Source organism: Pantherophis guttatus, chromosome 2 (genome assembly GCF_059756535.1).
Source record: "Pantherophis guttatus breed Tessera chromosome 2, ASM5975653v1, whole genome shotgun sequence".
Taxonomy (NCBI): domain Eukaryota; kingdom Metazoa; phylum Chordata; class Lepidosauria; order Squamata; family Colubridae; genus Pantherophis; species Pantherophis guttatus.
In genome coordinates this window covers 226,446,971-226,459,365 of record NC_142064.1, presented here as the reverse complement: position 1 = coordinate 226,459,365, position 12,395 = coordinate 226,446,971, and the positions used below count along the sequence as shown (strand labels likewise).

At 41.7% G+C, this 12,395-nt stretch overlaps 1 protein-coding gene across 3 annotated transcripts in view; it reads left to right on the top strand.

The window, feature by feature from the left end:
* The first annotated feature begins 711 nt into the window (after positions 1–711).
* KLF15 (KLF transcription factor 15) overlaps positions 712–12,395 on the top strand; it is a 28,547-nt gene continuing 16,863 nt past the window's right edge. The window contains exons 1-2 of one of the 3 annotated variants that reach the window (XM_034431544.3): positions 712–1,098; positions 1,726–1,847. The gene's annotated coding sequence lies outside the window, so the exon portion shown is untranslated. The remainder of the gene's footprint in view (positions 1,099–1,725; positions 1,848–12,395) is intronic. The other 2 variants (XM_034431543.3, XM_034431542.3) reach the window with 2 other exon arrangements.

Here is a 12,395-nt window from a genome sequence, read left to right as displayed (position 1 = left end):
GGATGGCACAACAGCAACAATCCCAACTTTTTGCTCAACCAATCTCATTATACATATGTTGTGCGCTGACAATAAAGATTTGAACATTTGAAATTGAACTAATTCCTAGGGCCCAATTCAGGGGTGAAATCCAGCAGGTTCTGACAGGTTCTGGAGAACCGGTAGCAGAAATTCTGAGTAGTTCAGAGAACCGACAAATGCCACCTCTGGCTGGCCCCAGAGTGGGGTGGGAATGGGGATTTTGCAGTATCCTTCCCCTGCGACGCCCACCAAGCCACACTCACCAAGCCAAGCCACGCCCACAGAACCGGTAGTAAACAGATTTGGATTTCACCACTGGCCCAACTTCATGACCAGGGTCTCACAACCATTTGTGCTCTTCTAGGAAGGGCATCCTTGAAAACCCCAGGCAAGGACCGACCATTGTCAGAGCTGCCCACGTGATTTCCATCAAGGGAAAAAAAAAAAAAAGGGAATCCTGTCTAGAAGGCTGGGAGATTTCCACTTCGCGAGGAGGCAGGAATCTTTTCGTTCGTGGCTGAGAATCAGCACGGAAAGAAGCCACCGCTGGCCGAGCGGGCTGGCAAAGAGAGCGCCAGCGTGCCAGAGGCTTCCATTGACGACAAAATCTCTGGCGCCGCCCCTCGACTTTTCCTTAGCCAATCAGACCGCCAGTTTGGGTCGAGCCTCCTTCAAGCCTTCCCCTGCTTTTACTGTGATAACCTCCCCGGCAGTCATGTGATGGGGATATAGTACTACGCGAGGAGAGCTAAAGGACACATCACCCTCTGGACTGCTGGCCGCACGTCGGGACTCCCTTCGCCTGTTGGCGACTGCCAGGAACGACGTTTGCCATCCTGTCAATCTTCTTGGGGGAAGCGTTGGGTTTTTTTTAAAAAAGAAAAATAGCTGCATTTTTTTTTCCTCATCTCCCCCCCTCTCCCCTTAAATGCCAGGAGGAGTGGCTGCCGGTCGGGATCTTTTTTCTCCGTTGCTTTGGGGGTAATTTAAAGTTTGGCGGGGTGTTTCTTTGCCTCACCCCCCCCCCTTTTCCAGACTCGCCCGCATTCCGGGGGTCGAGAAACACAGAAAGTTCAGGTAAGGAGGAAAGGACACGATCCCGCCTCTTCACGCAATGGGAGGGCGCGGCTGAAGAGAGAGAGAGAGAGAGAGGACGGGGTCGACGGGTGGCGAGGGAGAAGAGGAACCCCGCAAGGGGGAAGAAGAAGAAGAAGAAGAAAAAGGCGAGAAAGAAAGAAAGAAGCGGGAGGCTGTAGTGAAGGAATCCGACCCGCGTGCGTGTGTGTGTGAGCACAGTGTGTGCAAGCCGCGTTACGCGGGAAGGAAACGGGCTACTCGCCGATCTCCCGGGTCCTTGGAGAGGAGCGGGGCCGATCGGTTAGCCGGCCTCTGGTGGGGAGTGGGGGGGAGGACGGAGACTCTGGTTTTCGGGATGCTAAATAAGTGGACGGAAGAAGGACGGGCGAAAATCCGCCTTTGCTCCAGGACATGGAGGCCAAGACGGCGTTCTCTGCGCGCGAAGTTGTTTGTCATAAAGGAGGGGAACGGGGAGGGGGGGTAGGTGGGAGAGATGACGGAGGAGCCCCCTTTGAAGGACACGATCCGCCTTCTGAACGCGCCGATGACTCTCCGATCGATCGGAGCGCCCAAGTTCCGAAGAATGAGCAAAAAAAAAAAAAGACGATTTCCCACCATATGTTTCAGGCAGAGCTTTTTGCTAGAGAAAACTCGTTTTCGTCAAGGCGGGAGTAAAACTCTGGGAGTCGCTGTGCCGGAGCTCGGTGCGGTGACTGTCGCCTCCCCTTCGGCAGCAAATAAACAGGCAGGTACTTTTCCATTTCTTCTGTTAACCCAGGACGTGAGAAGGCCGGTTTTCAATGCCACCTGCCAAGGTTTCAGATCTGACACTTTGTGCTGTTGTGTGCAAAATGCTCCCTGGCCTTTTGGTTCCCTTTTGGACTTAAAAGCAGCTCAGAAGAGGTTCTGCTTGATGTCAAAGCTGGGCTGCTGTCCTTTTTAAAAATATTTTTTAACACCCCCCCAACACCCCCTTTCTTCAATATCCCCTGGAGGGCTACAGAAACGCAGGCTGCAGGCAGGGTGCATGAGCAGAGCAGAGAGAAATTAATTGGTGCTTTTGGTAGCGCTGAATATGGAAGCCGTATGAAGGTGTTTGACTACATCTCCCATCATTCCTGCCAGCACTAGGGCTGCTGGGGGCTGCAAATGATGGGAAGTGAAGATATCTGTTGGGTGTCTTCTTTTGAGGAAGACTGGCCCATGCCAACCATAAAAACGCAGAAATTGCTGGGTTAAGTCTTAAGAAGCAACTAACCAGTTGTGACATTGTAATGTTTAAAAGGATGGATTTGTAGTAATGATAGTAGCAATGCAGAGTTATATGGAAGGTCTTTTTGATACGACCTGCTATGGGATTTGAAAGTTTTCAATCTGCCATCAATACTGTTCACTTGCCCAGGAAAAAAATCCTTCTTTTTTTGGGAGCTAATAATAGAACTCGAATGGTTAGAGCTATCTCTTTACCATAGAGCATACCTCAAATCCTGTTTTGAGGACTGGGTATAGCCAATAACCCAAAGTTATTCTCCAAAGAGTCTTTTTTTTTGTTTGGTAAATTTTCTGGAGAAAGTATAGGATTGTTTCCTATTTGGAAGCTGTTCATTTCATGTGTGTGTTTGCGCAAACGCGCATGAAAGAGAAAGCTGTATATACTATACAATACCATCCAAAAACCACCCATTTATTATTCCTCATGTCAGTGAGATAGTTTTCAAGAATGTAGGGGAAAACCCAACTCCTATTATTTTTCACAAATGTTGCCAAGGCAAAGACTTATTTTTGTCCCCCTCTCCGTTGATCTTCTGCAGTCTTGCCCTTCCACATACAGTTTTGTATCTTCAGTATGGCCATTGGCCAAGGATTGGAACAAGGTGTAATCCGCATATTCAGAGGGCAGCAATTTGGAGAAGGTCTCTTTGCACCTGGCTAGAGAGCACTCAATGTGTTCTTGTTCTGAATTGCAGGGAGATTTCCCTTCGTCCTTGCAACATTTTTTGCTGTGGAAACTTTGTGGCTTACATCATTTTTACCTTTGGAGATGTGATGATGTTTCCAATGGCTGCGGCAGAAACATTTAGTATTTTTTCCCCAGCAGAACTGGAAAAGGTGTGTGTGTGAGAGTGTGTACCAGACTCCTTTTGGAAGGTAATGGTGAGAAAGTAACCTAGAGCAGGAACAGGAGGAGGCAGCTGCGCGTTCTGTTCTGTTTTGGCTGTTGTGATAATGCTGAAAAAGAGAGGGTGGGGGGAGGGAGAGAGAGCGCGAGAGAGAAATGGCTGCTGGGTTACTTTCGGTCATTCCAAACTTCAGAGTCCAAAGGAAGGGAGTGGGGAAGAAAGAATAGCACCAGGGAAACTGAGTTCAGCCCCTTTCTTTAATACCTGCTGTGTAAAGCTGAGGCCGGGTTTTAAAAAACATTTGCCTAAACTGCAGTGTAATTTCATACAGCTGTCCTCCATCTCTTCTCCCTTCTTTTCTTCCTCACTGCAATGAATCTCAGAGCCTTCCTCCATGGCCAGCTGGATAGATGAGCATATAGGCAGATTCAGGACTGCATGTGTGTGTGACCAGCATGAATGACCACACCTCAGGTAGTTTGGCCAGAGCTGCAAATTAAAGCTTATAAATTTTGGTACACATAAAGCAAAATCTTCAGAGAAGAATAAAGGAATGGATATATTTTCAAGCCAATTAACTTCAGGCAAGGAAAGGGATCTCAGTCCCTTACTTCCCAGCCATGTCTCATTCCTAGCAGAAGTATAGATAAAGCTAGGAAATCCTGAAAATTATAAAACAAGCTTGACAACTGCTTTGAACTTGAATCCCTGTGTCCTAATGGCTCTTTTGCTTTAAGAATCGGAACTCCTACCTTACTGCCCATCCAGCCAAGTGTGACAGGTTATGTGCTATAAATTACAAAGTGCAAAATGATGCAATAATCTTAGGAAATGACCTATGGTGGGCAGTAAAGGGACTGAAATAGTGCTTGACGAGGGAGGAAAAAGGGTGGGAACCCATCCTTTAATATTTAAACCTTCTTCTAAGAGGCCTGTAGAACATCCTTGCAGTGTTTTCAGTGGCCGTGAGATATATAAAATAATTCTTCTCCTTGAAAAAATTAAGCAGATGGTATCATGTCCAGTTGTTACCATGTTATATAGAGACACAGCCTTATGTAGACATTGTAGAAGGGCCATGTTAGTCTGTGGTAGTGAAAATTGGGGTCTAGTAGCATTTTTTTTCAATTGCAGCAATACATTTTGTTAAAAGGCATTTCATAAATTCACTTCATCGGATGCATGGAGTAATGAATTAACACATGGAAATTATTGTCTGATGCTACTAAACGTTTGTTTTTGTGAAACAGCAGCCCCCAATCTTTTTGGCACTAGAGACAGGTTTTGTGGAAGACAGTTTTTCCACAAACCCAGGAGCGGGGGCGGGGGGGAGGGAGGAGGGGGGTGCAACCTAGATCCTTCATGTGCACAGTTTCGCTCACCTGCTGTTCAACTCCAGCTGTGCGGCCCGGTTCCTAACAGGCCATGGTCTGGTATCGATCCATGGCCTGGGGTTTTGGGACCCCTGCTGTAAAACATGCGACCAGCCAAAATTAACAGTTCTGAAAGACCTGAGTCTTTCCTAAGCTGGAAAGCCTTTCTTGCAGCTATATATTTACACTTCCCTAAAAGGAGAGACAGCAAAGGCTTTTTTTAGGAGATACTACATAGTATACATTTGATTCATTCATTCATTCATTCATTCATTCATTCATTCATTCATTCACTCACTCACTCACTCACTCACTCATTTATTCTTGTCCCAGCATGAACAGCAGGGCATACTGTATGATTCAGATTCAAATGCATCTTTTAAAAATGTTCATATGATACTCACCAAGTTGAACAGTGCCCAAGTTTGTCTCTAGAGTGTTGGATCATACAGACTGAGAGTGTGAAATCTCTGGTTAACCACAAAGTTCAGTGAATGAATTTGAGTCTGTCGCAATTTCTCCATCGCTCTGTCATATGGAGTTATTGATCACGCAAGAGCACTCCAGATTTGCTGCCCTGCCTTGGGTTACATCAGTACCTAACACTGGATTATTATATGCCTTGCTCAAAATACATGTAGTATAAACTCTAGTTTCATTTTTGTGGATTGGAACTGAGTTCCTCTTCTATGTTGTATTCTAGATTATCATCTGGAGATTTTTGTTTTTTGGCAGAGCTATCAAACCTTACAATGTGAGGATAATCAAGAGCACAGTGCTTCTTGTTGTAAAAGGAAAAGAAATGATAGAGTGAGCAGGTTTGTGCAAGTAGTCCTTGACTTATGACCACAAAATTTATGTTGTTAAGAGAGACATTTGTTAAGTGAATTTTGCCCCATTTTACAACCTTTCTTGCCAAAATTGTTAAGTGAATCACTGTAGTTGTTAAGTTAGTAACGGTTGTTAAGCGAATCTGGCTTCTCCATTGATTTTGCTTGTCAGAAGGTTGCAAAAGGTAAGCATGTGGCCCTGGGACACTGCAACCGTCATAAATATGAATCAATTTCCAAGTGTCTGAATCTTGATCAGATGACCATGGGGATGCTGTAAGGGTGAAAAACGGTCATAAGTCACTTTTTTCAGTGCCGTTGAACTTTGAATGGTCACTAAATGAACTGTTGAAAGTCAAGGACTACCTGTATACTAAAAAAAAACTCTGAGAAGTGCATTGTGTTCATAAACTTGGCCTCTGGTATGTGCACATGTATGGATACACCTAGGGAGGGACTTCCAATAGAATCTAAAGCATCAAGGATTAATTGTGGAGGACAATTATTCCCAACGTAATACTTTACTCAGTGTCTCTATATAATATAAGAAGAAGTAATGAATACATAATTGTGTACTTGCATTGCATTGCTTCTTGCTTCTTTTGACTGCTTTTAAGCATCAAAAGTAGTTCATCTACCCCAAGAATGCAGAAATCATTGATTGGCCCCTCCATTGGCTCTCCCCTCTGTCACCAGCTAAGTATACAAATAAATTCAGACTGTGCATTCCTGGAATATTAAAAAGGTATATTCTGATAGACCCAGAATTGCCTCTACAAAGAAATTCCTTATAAGTATACCTCTGTACACGAATAGGACCCATTTCCAAGGCAGCCTAATGTGCAGATGGTTGGGTGCCTAAATGGCACATGTGCATCAGTGGCAGAAGGAACACTGATCAATACTATTTTTTTTAACCTGGTGTTGTTTGTGGGACTGGGCCACAGAGCCCATAATCTCGAGTCAGTGTCATTGGCTGTTTTGTTTAACAGCCAACTCACCACATCCAACTCACCACAAGACAATTTGCTATGGCCAACTCTCTGCAGGACAACTTGCTGTAGGACAAAAGTGACATAATATCAAAGAAATGGCGGAAACATGTCATTAAAGAAAGGATGACAAAATGAGGACAAAAATGAAATGTGCATGACAAAAATTAAAATAATATTTTTTTTTAAAAAAATAATTAAATATAATCATTGAATTATCCCACGGCAAGTTGTCCCACGGCAAGCTGGCCACAGCGAGTTGTCCTGTGGCGAACTGGCAATGATGATTTGCCGGGGCAAGTTGTCCCTTTCCAGGTTAGAAAGCAGGAGACTGTGACTTCTAGTCCCAATTTAGGCATGAAAGATAGGGGAATAACTTAGGGCCAGTCCCTCTCTCTCAACGCAATTCACCTGACAGGGATTGTTGTTGTGCGGAAAATAGGAAGAGGTATGTTAGCTTCCTTGAATTATTTATTAAGATAATGAAGGTGGGATTATAAATACATAAACCTTTTTAAAAAAAAATTTAAACCTGGAGAGAAAACGTGAACCAGGATGGGGAAGGCTATAGGCTGTAGTTAAGCAGAGTCTAGAGCTCAAATTTCTCCATCCAAACAAGTCCAACACTGACTGCTGGAGCATACTAGCTTCTGGATTAATGTTTTCCCTATATAAAAACAGTGGCAATGGTATGTTATGTTCTGAGTTTCTTGGAATTTCTGAGCCACAGCATTCCAGTGAATTTGGGCAAAGACCAATGTAGAAAGTACATACGCTTACGCTCCACTCTGGGTTATACCAAATGTAAACAAGTATCTACACATTATATCTGCGCAATTGGTCCTGTCAGGAAAGCAAAGATTTATGGGATTGTTTTGCATCAAAGAGAAAAGAGATGTTGGCAGCTCTAGAATGCAGTTGTCAGCATATCCACAGCTGCTTAAAAAACACCAAATAAGCTAATGATGCTTGCAGTGACATAGCATTCCCTTGTAATGCTCCCAGCTCCTCCTAGAATGACAAGCAGATCAGTTTTTGCATAGCTTTCTACATTCTTCTCTGAATGTCGAGTCCAAAATGCAGCCATACAATTCCTGTCCTTTTAATATTTAGTTGCTGACCTAAACTGACAACTGTTCTTTGGAACAGAGTAACGTTTGTCTTCCTAAGCTTGTCTTAAGGTTGGTGTGAAAGCAACATCGAATAACAACCCAGCAGAAACTTCAAGGCTATTATGAGTAGGGAAATCAGTTTTTCCTTAGACATGGCTCCTTTTCAGTCACAGCAAGAGAGGAATCTATTCTCTATTAAACCAGAACCAGTTTCAATTGGCGAGAGAGCAGATTTCAATAAACGAAAATACAGATTCTCTCCTATGCCTAGAATTGCCATATTATCTCTTATTAGGTTTGGAGATTTTGTTCAAATCAAAGAAGACATTTGCTCACTTTATAAACATAGTCATTGTATTGTTCCTTTTTCTGGTAAATATGGAAAGTGCAACGAAGGAATAAGAAATAATAAGACAAATATTAAAACCATAGATAAGAAACAGAAAAACAAACAGCTAAATCTATTTTACACCAACAACTCTTGTGTACTATCTCTTATGTTTCTATCCATAGAAACCATTCTGGTTTCTGTATCTATGCAGCATTTTGTATATTGCCTTTTGTCTTTGGTCTCCTCACCTCACTGTTTCTGAGGATATTATCAACTCCATACAACCACAGTTTTCTTGGTCTCTCTCTTTCTCTCCATTTGCTTTTTCTTCATATTTTTCAATTGATCATTGTTCATTTTCCTTATATGACAAACAACCTCAACATACTTCTTTACCATTGGCCACTGATTTCTGGTGTTCAATTACCCCTTCATTCTTGATCCTATATCTTCTTGCTTTACGACATGCATTTGCAAGAGATCACATATTATTCACAGCTTTTCCTTCAGCATTTACATTTTTGTCTACTTTTTTTATTTTTTTTTTAGTAAACATATTACCAAGATATACAAAGTCATCTATTTACCTTTTCACAGTTTACATACAACTTGCATTTGCATTCCTGCAGTATCCAGAATTGAACCTGCACTAAATGACTGCTTTGATGGGAAAGGGAAGTGGCTTAAAGCCCTGCATCCTTTTACTAAACTCTGCATCATAGAGTAATATGTTTACCCTAAATTCGTGTTTCTAGAGCAAGATAGTCCTGGGGGCTCCCGCTGATATGGTAAACGAAAGACGAAGAATAGCTGAGCTTTAATTAGAAAGCATACTTTTCATTCAGAGTCTCGGCTAGTATTCCATCTGCCCTCTCATATATCTTGCTAATATCACATTCTTCAGAAACGCTGAACTTCGCTATCATTCTTGATTCTATTTTAAATGAGAGAAGGGAACTCCTTCTCCAGCTAGGATTTCTTTAGATGTGTTGGACATGCCAACCAGTGTAAGAAGATGAAGCCAAAACATCTGGAGGCACCCGGCTGAGGAAGCTTAAAATTTTACAAAGGAACTTTCTATCTTCTTTGCTTTCTCTACTCTTCTGCTGAGCTCTGCATTTTTTATGGGCATAGATACTTCCCTTCTCCAGTGTACATCTCTTCACTGGTTGCATGGCAGTTTGGATGTGCCATTGTTTCCTACAGTAGATCCAGTGATCACAATACAAAACAGGGGGCTTAAAGTCACAACCCGTTTAACCTTGCTTTTTAGCCTTCTAATTCAATCCTTCTATTTAGAAATGGAAAGAGTTATGCTGTAGGAGTCTCTAGCTCTGGGTAGAATAGTCTCAGTAAAATATGAAGAAGAAATGCTCCTATAGACCGCAGTGGTGTAGTGGTTAGAATGCAGTACTGCAGGCTACTTCTGCTGATCACGACTGCCAGCAGTTTGGCAGTTCGGGTCTCACCAGGCTCAAAGTTGACTAAGCCTTCCATCCTTCTGAGGTTGGTAAAATGAGGACCCAGATTGTTGGGGGCAATAGGCTGACTCTGCAAAACTGCTTAGAGAGGGCTGTAAAGCACTGTAAAGTGGTATAAAAGTGCTATTGCTATTTAAATATTTGGAGCTGAGAAGATTAAAGTTGGGAAAATATTGCCCAGTTATACATTCGCTAAACATTTGGGGATTTTGGCTTGGCTTGCCCTATTCCAGTTTTGTCAAAATATATGTGTCACTTCATATGCCCACAAAACGTAAGTAAGGAGTTATCCCAAGGACCCAAGTTAGTTTATTCCCTTGGGCAGAGCTACACATCACTCCCTAATGGTCAAAGGGAAAAACTTACAAGACTAAATTCCCACCAGCAGCCCATCCTTCCTTGATAGCGTCAATGCAATTATCATTCTCGTTGCCAATAAGCAATTTCTTGTCTTTTCATGACATCAGATCTGCTCCATGAAGAGGCTGAATGGCACTTCTAACCTTGGATGTGAGTGTGCTGCCTAATCCTAGGTCCGATTGCAGCCTTGGAACTAGGCCAAACGGTGATGCTGTATAATAGTTACTTATTTGTTTATAAATATTGTGTCCCCTGCAGAAAGGGAATTAATGTTAATATAAAAAGGAAGACATCCAATATATTTTACTGTAGTATATTTTAGAGTATATTTTCTGTTTAATTATTTTAATTTTATTTTTGGCTACCCTGTGTAACGTACTACTGGAATGATCAGAAAGAATTTACCCAATAAATAATAATTACATAATGTTTAAAGGCACAGTCCAAAAGCATCAGGATATTACACTTCCAATCCAGAAAATTGCAGCTTCAAAAAAGCAGAAATAAAAATGTTGAACTCCCTCTCCCTGCTGCCCAAATAAAATAGTTCTACCTTTCCTAAAAGAAAAAGCAAAGCAATTTGCTGGGCTCTTTATGGGTGGGCTAGAATAGCTTTCTGGTATGATTTGAACTTGGGTCTCTCTGGATTCACTTAAATCACTTTAACTAAAAGCAGAGAACACGTCTCTTCTCAAGTTCTGATTTGTTTGGCCAAATATGTTTCTGGAAAAGCCAGTGTGCCCAAAGTATTGGAAAAGTTTCATCTTCAACTGACCAGAAATGGTCAGAAGAACAACGGTGCATAAAACTGAAACTTCCAGTTCTATCACTTGCAATCGTTGTGGCTTTTTTTGCATTTTACACAAATCAAGTTTCCTAGAGGGAGAAAGATATTCGTATATCCAATTTGTGGGCTTGTTCAAGTGTATTGGTAGACCTGGCTTTTCTTTCTTGAGTAAATTCAAGTACCAGTTTTTATAAATTGATGCAATACTTGCCTACCTAGTCATCTACTTGTCAAAGAATGAATTATTCAATTCAATATAAATTCAATGGTAGAGTTTTAAAAAAACATTCAAATTGATTATTACCGGGTACAGTGTTATGGGAATGCCAATATACCAGCATCAAACAGCCTGAACAAATATACAAATATTCTCCTAGTTCCAAACATGCAAATAGAACATTTGCCATAGTAGTGATTTAACTAAAGCTTAGGCTAATTAAATTTAGTGAGTACACGGATTAAAGCTGCAATCCAATGTACATATACTGGGAATGGGTCCCAGAAGACTTCTGTCTGAGTGAGACACATCTAGGATTATGAGATAATGTTTGTGGAACCAAGGAGAAAATTTTGAAGTATTTGCTGCCAATGTAACTGGCTTGCTTTGGCTCTAAACATTCAAATCAGTGTTGTGAGGAATTAATTTTGCTGTTCAAACTTTTTCTGGGCTAGTCACACAACATGGGCTCTAACTTTTGCTTGAGCTTCCTGCTATTCTATATATGTGAGCACCAGGGGTGGGTTCTACTTACCTTTACTACCAGTTCGCAACAGGACCGTGCGCTGGGGTTGGTGGGCGGAGCCTCCCACCAGTTTTATTACTGGTTCTTGCGAACTGGTACGAACCGGGGGCAACCCACCACTGGTGAGCACTTCATAAATGTTGTCTGTTAAACAAAAGAGAAGCCTGGCATTTGTGTTTAAAGTGTGCAGTGGCAGGCCGATTAGTGCTTTTTCTTCCAAACTATCCCTGCTCCAGATCATTCAAAAAGCTCTTTCTCAGAGAAATGTACTTGTACTCTGTTGGATGCTCTGTGGAATATTAGCAGATGGCTCCTGAGGGAGTAAGTGAAAAATACCTCTTGCTAAATTACTCATTTATCTTCTATGTGTTTCCTTCAAATGGGATGAAGCAAAGATTGGGAAGTTAAGAATGCAGAATAAATTGTATCATTTATGTGAATATGATTTTCCTTTCCTTGAACGACAAGTAGTCATAGCAGCAATAGTAGAAGATCAGGTTAAAAAATAATGCAAACATTCAGATTTTCTTTTTCTTTTAGGGTAGACTACAGGCTTTTTATTACAATACTCTCTAACTCTTGTCTGTCTCCCTGCATGCCTTGCAAATGCAGACCCAAAAACTTCCCTCTACAACCATCATAGCTTCCGTAAAAACATGTATATTCTTCAGTGTGTTCATAAAATCCTTTGTTTGTTTGTTTGTTTATTTTCTGGTTCTTTGAAGATTTATTTGTTTTGTCGAGTACATATTAGATAATATATATAAGTATAACTATGAATTGAATACATAAAATGAATACAATTAAAGGGAACAGTAGGACAGGGACGGTAGGAATGCTGGTGCTCTTATGCACGCCCCTTACAGACCTCTTAGGAATGGGGTGAGGTCAACAGTAGACAGTCTTAGGTTAAAGTTTTGGGGGTTTGAGGATGAGACCACAGAGTCTGGTAGTGCATTCCAGGCATTGACCACTCTATTGCTGAAGTTGTATTTTCTGCAATAGAGTCTGGAGTAGTTCAAGCAGTTCAAAGTTGACTAGGATGAAAACCTGGGAAAGGGTTGGTTGGAGACATTTTTCAGCTTATGCTTCCATCTGAACGTAACAAACGCCTGTTTATGAATTCTGCTTTGATGAGTAGAATGGATGTCTGTCAGTGATTTTTTCC